Source organism: Molothrus aeneus, chromosome 4 (genome assembly GCF_037042795.1).
Source record: "Molothrus aeneus isolate 106 chromosome 4, BPBGC_Maene_1.0, whole genome shotgun sequence".
In the NCBI taxonomy this organism is placed as follows: domain Eukaryota; kingdom Metazoa; phylum Chordata; class Aves; order Passeriformes; family Icteridae; genus Molothrus; species Molothrus aeneus.
Window position 1 is genome coordinate 42,397,549 of NC_089649.1, and position 10,304 is coordinate 42,407,852.

Consider the following 10,304-nt stretch of genomic DNA (forward strand, 5'->3'; position numbering starts at 1 on the left):
TCCCTCTGTTACACTAGGGTTTTTTATTATTATTATTATTTTTAAATTTATACTGAAGTCCAAAACCCAGCTTCACTTCTGATGCTGTAGCACCTCACTCGCTGCCTATGCTTTTGTTTGGCAACAGGCTATTTGAAGTGGTGGATTTATATTGTAAAACATTACATCTGTTTGTATCTCTTATCCTTTGCTTCTCACATCTCAGGCACATTAGACCGGACACGCACCACACTAAGGTGCATTAAGATATCCAAACTTCTCATTAGTATTCAATGTTGAACACATGTGTAGATTTTACTATTACTGCAAATATTTTTCTGTGCAATAATATCTTGAGCACTTTTTGCTGCTCTTCTGTAGCACCTTCAAGTCTGCTCAGAACCAGCAACAGGCAGCCCATTACAAACAATAACACAACCACCAGTAAGAGAATCCACTCTCCAGCACTAACCCCTATGACTTGCTGAGTTACAAACAAGAATGTAAAAGTATCTCTCAAGTGAACACTTAACCACACCAGCAATTTCTTTTACACAACACTATTTCCATCTTGTCACAATTTACACAGTTACTAGAAACTAAAAACATTGACTCAGATTTTCCAAAAATCAACATAGTATATTCTTGGAAAATATCTAAAATATTAAGCAGCTCCAGTTATAAAAACTATTAACTACTAAGAGAAAGTATGAAAGCATTAAGATAAAGTGATAATGTGTTAGATATAAACTCAGATGGCTCATTACAGCGTGCCAAAATGACTGAATCTCAGAAACATTTTAGCCAAAGGCTACACTTTGAACTCCTATATTTTTATTATCTTTGGAATACAACCAGTTCAGGATTTTCTGTATCCATGTTCAATACACAAGGCAACAGTTTGCTTAACAAAACATCACAGCCCTAACCTCCTAAGTGCACACCATATTATTCTGAAAAGCCACTTTCAAACAAACTGTGATTTCCTATCTGGAAATTATTGTTCAGATAGTTTTTATTTCTATGCATATCCAGGTCATTTTTATTTATATGCAAATTCAGCACTGGGATATGTAAGACAATTTTACTAATTAGCTAGAACATCATCAAAACTATTAATGTATTAAAACATTAACATAATTTGTACATGGAAAAAAGTATTAATGCAACTTAGAAATATGAACTATCTTTACATTAAAGGTCTAAGCATAATTTTGGAGCAAGCAGAGCTCAAATTGATAAGTTACAAATTAAGATGACTGGATAAAATAGCAGTCACAAGAAAGACTGTTTCTCCTAGCACGAAGTTTACAGTATTTAGATTTCAAAGTTTATAGTTTGAGATTTGAAAGTTTTAAGCATAAAATACAAAACTTAGTGAAGAACAATTTCGATGCCAAGCAAGCAAAAAAAAGACCAAACCAAGCTTATCTTGCTTACCATAGATACATTGAACCAACTTACCATACATAGATACGTAAGGTATCTACAGGCAGCATACACTGAGATATTTACTGTCCCACCAACGGAAGTTACAGGTAGAAAAACTACCTAAATCAGGCAATATACCCAAGTTAGTCTTGGTCTCATTGCTCTTTTTCTACATGCAAGCTCTACCACTTAAGTCCAGAATAACCTATCTACCAAGCAAAACATTAACCATGTTTATTTACCATAAAGGTCAGTTTTGATCAGCACACCCAACTGATGCTGTCTGACAGAAACGCACTGTGAAACTAAACAGTCATGACAGGATTTCTAGTGTAGCAGTCCATGAGAGATCGTGAGACTGTGCAAGCTGCACTAATTGTGGTTACACCTACCCCTTCAATTGTTTAAAAGGAATTATTCATGTAGTCTGATGGGAAAAAAGAAATACCAGGTTTAGCTGTTTCAACATGCATAACTTTCCAATCAAACAAATTAACAGTGTCTTTTGCTTTTCAGAGGGGGAAGGTGTCTGTTTTGGTATTCAGAAAATTAACACATGATGAGAGTGTATGGTAGTGTTACTTTAGTAAAGCTGGTGAGTTATTCAAAAAATGTACATTGTCGCAGAGATTAACATAACAGTTTTAACTTGTGACTAAAGTCCAGTAAGTTTTATGTTTGTATTCCCCACATCATGAGTTAATCTCATGAGATACTCTGATTTAGGTTTTCAAGATATTAACTGTTAAAAGGAAAATGCAGCAGCTATACTCCAGCAGCAGGCAAAGATTCTGAAACCAGAATGAAACAAAGATTCACATGGAGAATTTCAACTGTTTATCTGTAGGCAGTTACTTACTGGTGTATCTAATATGAACTCATCAGCTGTTCAAGGAAAAGCAGACCCCCAATCTCTGTGAATAACAGTTTGATTGAAATTTAGCATGGCACCCTAAAATTTGTGATAACAAAAATAGTTCTACTGATTTTGAATTTAGTTTTAAACTTAAAAAAAAAAGAAGGAAATCTTCGAGAGTTTAAAACCATTTTACACTTGTTTACTTGAACTGATAGCAGAGTTAACTTACCCATACAAAGTTCTTTAGCACGCTTAATTAAAAAAAAACAGACCATAATTCTTCAGGGATGACTACTAAGGCACACCTTTCATTCTCCTACACGAGATTTTAGGATTTCATAGTGAATAAAACAAAAACTTTTAAAATAGTTTACAGCGTGCAAGTAAGATATTTACTCACTGAATACTGTGGAATTACTTCCACACGGTTAGAAAAGCAAATAGGAAATACACATCTATTATACAACGTTCTTTAACATAGAGACAGCAGAGGTGGTAAAAGAATACAGGTAGTATCTCCTACGCCACTCCCTAGGAACAACTTACATGCAAGTATTTAAACCGCAGGAAAACCTGCTGCTAGAAGGCAGCAATTCTTTAACTTATTAATGCTTTTCCGAAAAAAAGTTTTCAACAGAGGGATGCTAACAGCGGTAAAACACGGCGTCACTTACTGACGAGAGAGATTAAAAAGTGCAACTTTCAAACATAACTTTGTTCTGCTCCAACTGCCCTAAAGAAGAGTAAAAGAAGCAGCAGGAGCCGACTGATGAGTGCAGCCGGGCTCTTCCGGGGAGCCGCCGCCAAACGCCGGGTCCTGGCGGGCACTGCCCTTTACCTTTTGGAGCAATCCGGCGAGGAACGCAACGAGGGACGCGGGGTGGAAGTGCGAACAAAGGAAGAAATTCATCCTAAGGTACTTCTCACCCGCCGCCAACCGCCCCTGCCGGCTCACCCGGGAATTAAGTTTGCAATGGCCCATCAGACGCACTCAGACACCTTGCCTCAGGGAAAAGCACCACCGCCGGCTCAGGCGGAACCTGCCCGCTGGAGTCCTGCCCCAGCTACAGCCCGGCCGGCCGCCGCCAGCCGCGGAGGGAACGGAACGGGGCGCCGGGGCCCGCGATGCGCGGCGGGGCGGGCGGCAGGGCAGGGGCCGGCGCCGCTCGCAGCCCGTCCCAGCGGGGCCGCAGCACGAGGCGGCCGCTCGCCCCCGTCCCGGCCTCGCCTCGGAGCTCAACTTCCCAAGGGGTCCGCGCCGCCCGCCGCCCTCCCCCACCGCCAAAACTTCTCCCAACTTTCCGGCCGGCCCAGCGCTCACCTCTGTGCGGCTCGCTGGCTGCGGGAGAGGGCGCGGGCCGGGGCCAGCCCCGCACGGTGCCCGCCGCGCCGCTCCCCCTTTCTTCCCCGGCCACCAGCGCGCCTCGCCGGTGCCTCCCCGCCCCCTGCGGGCCGCGGCGCCCCCCGCCGCCGGATTCCTCCGCCGCGCTGGACGGCCGCCCCTCCGGAACTCGTTTCTGCGGCGCTCGGCTGGAGCGGCGGCAGCCCTCGCACCCCTGCCCGGCCCCGCCGTGGAAGGACGAACCGCGGAACAGAGCAGCGGGGGAAGGGCGAACCACAACCACGAGCTGTTCCTCCCGGTGGCCCGAGGTCGGGGGAACGCCTCACCTCCGCCGCGTTCGCTCCTGCACGACGGGAGGGGCAGAGAATCGGGTGCCGGTCCAGGGACGGGGGCGGCTTCGCGTACGGCGAAGTTTTCCCCCCAGAAAGGCTATTCAGAAACTTCGGAAAGCTGCTGCCGGGGGTGTCTTACGGGGATGGCAAGGGAGACCGTCAGAGCCCGCGGGAGTACGCGGTCCTCTGCTGTCCGAGGAATAGCGGGTGGCCCGGACAAGTCCCGCGGTGCCCGCCCGCAGCGCTGGTACCCAGGAGCGCCCAGCGGCGACCGCAGCGCCTCGGCGACCGCTGCCCTGCCCAGCCCGCCGGGCTGCCGCCCCCGGACCGCGCCGGCGGGCTTGGGCTCACGCCTCCCTACCTCGGCTGGGTTGGGCTGGCAGAGCCGCCGCTGAACGGCCGGGCGGAGCAGGGAGGTCTCAGCAGGGGCCAAAAGCCACTGGCGTCTCCCGCGGTTCCCCGACACCGCTGTAAGGAACGGCGCCCTGCTCCGGCGCCGGGAAAAGGAGCGGCAGTGAGAGGGAGTGCGGAGCCGGGTATACAGCGGGGGGAGCGCAGCGGTGACCACCCTACGGCCCGCGGAGACGGTATGGGCTACCAGTCCGTACTCTCAAAGGAAAAAGCGCCCTGCCGGATTCATGCTGAAGGGATATCTGGCAGTCTGTCAGCCCTCCGTTAAAGATTAATACTCCGAAACAGTTCTTGAAGGATTCCCCGCTCATTAATAAGTGATCACACTTAATAACTATCAAATGTTTGTCTGGGGAATCCTGTCCCAGCGGACTCAGGACGAAGCCGGGTTGCAGGTAGGAGCTGCCAGCGGGGGCGCATTTACCACGCATTAGCCCCGCCACGTCTTTTATTAGCCACATAAATAAATACAGCCAGCGGCGCAGGGAGCCCCTCTCCAACCACAGCCTCACGCGCCCAGGGCTGCAGGTCAGGAGGAACCAACCCCGTCAGAAAGCGCTGACTCTCAGGGTCACCAACCCGCAGCCGGGCGGCTCCGCCCTGCAGCACCCGCGCCCCCTCCCCGGGCCTGCCCCGCAGCCCCCGGCCCCGGCTGCCCCCGGCCCCGGCTGCCCCCGGCCCCGCAGCCCCCGGCCCCAGCCCCGGCTGCCCCCGGCAGCGGCGGCGGCGGTGCAGTTCCGCGGCGGCCGGGCAGGGGGCGCCGCGCCACAGCGCACAGGCGGCGGGCACGGCTCCGGCTCCGGCCCCGGCCCCGGCTCCGCCGAAGGGAGCACAACCGAGCCCGGAGCGGCGAGCCCGGCTCCGGCTGCGGGGATCCGGGTGGGGAAACTTGAGCCTCGCTGTCCCCGTGAAGGGGGCGGCAAAGCTTGGGTACCTTCTGCTCCAAGGTACACGTAGCTTTGCATAGAGTCGATGTGCGGGTATATATATACACGTACTGATATATACATAAACATACCGACTCTACACAGTTAAAAAACACGGGTTGAATCGCAGACCCTACTGTTTTCAGTAACGCAACAAATTAGAGCACTAGAACTCTCAAGGGAATCATCCCTCTCAGCACCCTGCTGATAATAAACTCATTAAACAAAGAACTCACCAGACCAGCTGGACTCGGCACTCTTCTCACAAAGTCCGCTCCAGCTCAGTTCATGTCCGCACGCTTCCTCCTCCCGCTTTCTTTTTTGTCCTTTGGAGAAAGCACGAGCAATGCTCCGGTGCCCACACGCCTCTAGAGCGTGAACCCCGTGGTGGCCCTGGCGCTCAGCGCGGCACCGGCGCGCAGCCAGCGCGGCGCCCGGCCCCGCCGCCACAGCGCGGCATGTCGGCTCCGACCCATCCGCTGCTCGAAACTTGAACGAGGGGGGAAGGAAAAATACACGGGGAGTGGGAAGAAGAAGGAAAAAAAGGAAAAAAAATATAAAAAGAAAAAGAAGAAGAATAAAGGCGAGAGGGAGGGAGAGATCCAACTTTCTTAAGACATGTCCAGGCAAAGAACGGGCAGAGTTGAGGAGTTACAGCAGCAGAGAGAGTGAGAGTGGAGACGCAGCGCCGGATCGCCGACTCCTTCCCTCCCTCTCTCCTTCCCCCGCCTCCCTCCTTCCCTCCCTCCCTCTCTCTCTCTCCGTCTTCTTTCGCACTCTGTCCGTCCCCCTCGGACCCTGCTCACGGCAGCACCACCCCCTCCCTGCCCTCGCCGCTGCAGTCGGCGGCGAGAGGGAGCAGCGCGCAGCTCTGCGCGGCTCCGCGCGGGGTCTCCGGCGCGCACCGGGGCCGCGGCCGCCCTGCCTCCTTCTCTCCCTCCCTCCCTCCCGCAGGTGAGGCGCCGTGCTGTGCCCGGCACGACCCCGCCGCCCCAACTCTCCGCGGCCGCCGCCGCTTGGAGGCCCCGCTGGCTCCGCCGCCGCAACGCCGCTCGACTCGGCGGGACGGAGCTGCCCCCGCCGCACACTGCGGGCGCCCCGAGCAGCGCCCGGCGGCTCCTTCTCGGCGGGGCACAGCCGCCAGCTCAACCGCGAGGCTCCGAGAGGGCCGAGCACGGGAATTTCCCACTCTCTCCCGGCCACGTTAAGTCAAGAATAGTCCTCTCTTCTCCCTCTCCCTCTCCCTCTCCTCTCCTCTCCTCTCCTCTCCTCTCCTCTCCTCTCCTCTCCTCTCCTCTCCTCTCCTCTCCCTTCTTTTTACTTTCCCCATTTTCTTCTTCTTTTCTTCTTTTTCCTTTCTCTTTTCTTCAAGGGAGGTGTATTTCTCAAAGCACAGCAAAAAAAAAAAAAAAAAAAAGTGCAGAATGGCAGCTCCTTCCCTAAAATAATGCATCACAAGCCAGCAAGATGTATTTATTATGTGGTTCTCCCTCATCCAAAGTCAGCCCCAACCAATTACTCTTCTTTGACAAAGTTCAGGAGATGCTGCACTGCCTAGTGGCAGGGATCAGCTGAAAGGAGCAGCCTCAGTAGGTCCTGAATGGTGTGGTTTATGAACTTTTGGGAAAACTACAGAAAATGCTTTGAAAGTTATTTGTCTGAGAGACATAGTGTAACAGTAAATTTGTAAAGCACTCTGAGATTCTCACAAGGTAAAATATTCTTTTTCTGAACGATTTATCCCTAAGGACCTTAAAGTCATGGCTTTCTTCCAGAAGTCAAATTGACTTCTGAAGACATTGGATCATTATTTCCTATAAAATACACCACTAAAATCTATCAGCCAAATGATCATGCAGGATTCTAGGATAGGAAGAGCAGATACAAACTGCAGTATATAAATATTAAGTACATTTCCAAATAGTGCATACATGCCATTTTAGTCTAGGAATGTTCACTTTGAGCAAACCTCTGGAAAGTTTAATGTCAAAATTCTCTGTCCTTATAGATTTCCGCAACAGACCCAGCTGACTGATTTATTTAGCATCTCATCTTCTTTCTAAAGACCCTAAATGGAATTATACTGAGTCTTTATCCAAGTGCCACTGGGCCAAATGACCTTTTCTTCTGTGAAAACTGCTTCAAAGTGAGTTGCATAAAATAAACTGCATTGAAAATAGCATTCCAGAAAAGGACTAAAAGGGAAACACTTTAGACCATTATAGCTAAGGACTAGAAACAAATGTAAACCACACTTCTACTCCCTGCAGTTGCAAATATTTTCTAATTTTGGAGTATGAAATTTCCTACCTTTCAGATTCATTACCGTATTGTGGTTGATTGCTGAGTTAAGTAATAAAAGGTCAGGACCACTGATTGCTTACATTTTTGTCTAAACTTTAATTCTTATTGCCTGGAGAAGTGGTAGAATTGCAACAACCTCCTGTAAGTTGGACAGAAACATCTGTGAAAAGTATCTGGTAAAAATAACAAAAAATTAGAAGCTTCTGATTTGGATTTCCTACTAGACATGCTATGCTGACAGTAAGAAATTGAGAAGAAGAATAAAGGGATATGCCATCCTTGTCCAATAGTGGGTAATGGTGCTAAGCACTTCAGATGAAGTCATAGAGCCATGATGTCCAGGCAAGTGTTTTCATAAGTCTGCTTAATATAGATTGGTTTACCTTCTAAAACAGGTTTCTAACATCTTAAATAATATTGACAAAGCCATTTTGATACTTACTGAATATTCCATTTTCATTTTGTGTTTTCTCTGCCCTTTAATTTTTTTTCTTGGAAATAGTGTCAATAAACCTGTTATAATTATCATTTAGTTTCACCATAATGAGAAAGGATATTTTGTGATATGTTATCCCAAAGAAAATTCATATATTCTGTTATATTTTGCTAACCTATAGGAACGGTACTAAAGACAATACTTGAAATCACACTTGGGTGTGTAGGACACCATCCACATTGCTGAAAATCTTCCAATCTTATAACCATTGTAGCAAAATATGTTTGGTTCTCCCTGTGATGTATTAACATTTGTCTGTCCTATCAAATTGCCCAAGATGAAACAAGTTTCAGCTCAGCTGTCAATTTAAAAAAAAAGAGTTATCTGGACTTGACTGTTTTCTTTCAAGAGAAATATGAATCCTTCAACTTAGGAATTTCCCAAACACTGAAACAGAAATTACATTTCCACATAATCATAATCATAGCCATTACCATCTTCTTCTAAGGCATTATGGCACTAACACTCTTCTCACTAATGTATCTCAAAACCTAGCAGGTTTAAACTCTTGTTTGCTGTATATTTAACCAAGAGGAGCTGATTTTTAACTGGGTGAGATCGGAAGTAAACACCAAACTCAAGTGTCCTCCAGAGAAATTTTCCTGCTCCCAGCCCAAGGTATGTACTTGGGGAATGATATCTGAAGTACTTTGGACTGATTTCTCAGCTCCCATTTTGTTAAAGAGAAGATAATTTTAAGTTGTTGCGACTTCAGCTGCATAAACCTTTGAAGATCAAAACTGGCACTTGGAATTGCACTGGCTCAGATATCGCCAAGGCAAGGACAACTCTCTTGGTTTCTGTGAGGGTAAACCACTTGCAATTGCTACACAAAGTGCAGCTTCAAAAAAACAAAAGGACTTTTGAACACAAAACAGCCTGTGACTCAGAGGCAATAAAGGGGCCATAAACATCGATTGTCTGTGACAGGGGGCAAAAACATCTTTTAAGGAAAGAGGTCAGACACAGTTTCCAGTGAGTTCTCTGTCAGTTAAATATGAACTGACCTGATTGGTTTTACAGTAAGAACTAAATTCTGTACAGTACAATAGGCCAGCACAAATCCCGTACTCTATCTGAACTGCATTTACACAAGGAGGAGGCTGTTTGGTAACACTTCTGTTCTGGTTGTTCTCCTTTTCCTCTTCTGGTCTTAGGAAGAACTCACCAGACCTCAATTAGTTGTAGCCTTTGGAAAGCAAAACAGAACAACTTCCCAAAACTTCATAATTATCCTTTCCCTGGCCTGCAGTCAATGGTATATACTCCTTTACTACTCTAGTTTGTTTCCTGTCTAGTAAATGCAGACCTGGGCAATAAAAACTAATTCTGTCTTTCTGGCGGTTCTTCTCTACTCTTTGAAAACTTGAGTTGAACTACAAGTGTTGATTTCCCTTCCCTTCCCCCCATCTGCCATTTACAGGGGGAAAGGGGGCAAGTTCTGTGAAATACACATTTGAGAGAGTGCTGACATTTTCTTACATAAACCAAACTTTTTAAAAAACCCTGAAAATCTTTTGGATTACCTTAGCATACATCTCTTTATCTGACAGAATTTGTGCAAGGATATCTAACTTTTCATATTTTAATTATTTTTATTGACTTTCTTTTACCCTAGAGAATTATTACTGCGTAAAATATCACTGACTGTTTGATTAGGTATTCTTTCACAGTGCTATTCAAGACTTCCAAGGCAGCAATGTCAAAATAATAGTCATATATCAGCTTTGGTATAATGAAATGCTAAGCAATCTCAGCTACTTGACAATCTATTGTGTGCCCTGTGAACCTGAAGAGGAGTTTACTGAGGTTACTCAATCATTAAACCTACAAGCTAGTACTATTTGTAGATATGTGTTAAAAACACGTATGTGCACTAGTAAAGTAAACCTGGAGCAATGCAACAGAGGAAAAAAAATTAAACTTAAAAGATTTTGGTCCTAAAAAAAATTTGCTCCTAAATCCAAAATTAGGGTGTGAAGAACGATGGAGAAAAGTAGAGTAACAAAGTGACTGGTACTCATAAACATCTGAAATTATTTTGGACTCTGCATAAGCAATGGATTTACCTAAAGTTCCTTGGTTGGTAGGATGGCTTTAATTTAGCATAGGATGATTACTGGTGGAATGTAATACTCTGAATATCTTCAATATTCTTCAGGTTTTAAGAAAAAGGAGAGGCATAGGTCTCTACTGATACCAAGTCATCATGTCTCTTATTTTG

The 10,304-nt window shown here is 46.7% G+C and overlaps 1 protein-coding gene across 1 annotated transcript in view; it reads right to left on the reverse strand.

Moving 5' to 3' along the window:
- Positions 1–5,957, reverse strand: part of FAT1 (FAT atypical cadherin 1) — a 103,685-nt gene extending 97,728 nt beyond the window's left edge. Inside the window, exon 1 of the mRNA XM_066548364.1 lies at positions 5,517–5,957. The gene's annotated coding sequence lies outside the window, so the exon portion shown is untranslated. The remainder of the gene's footprint in view (positions 1–5,516) is intronic.
- Positions 5,958–10,304: the final 4,347 nt, after the last annotated feature.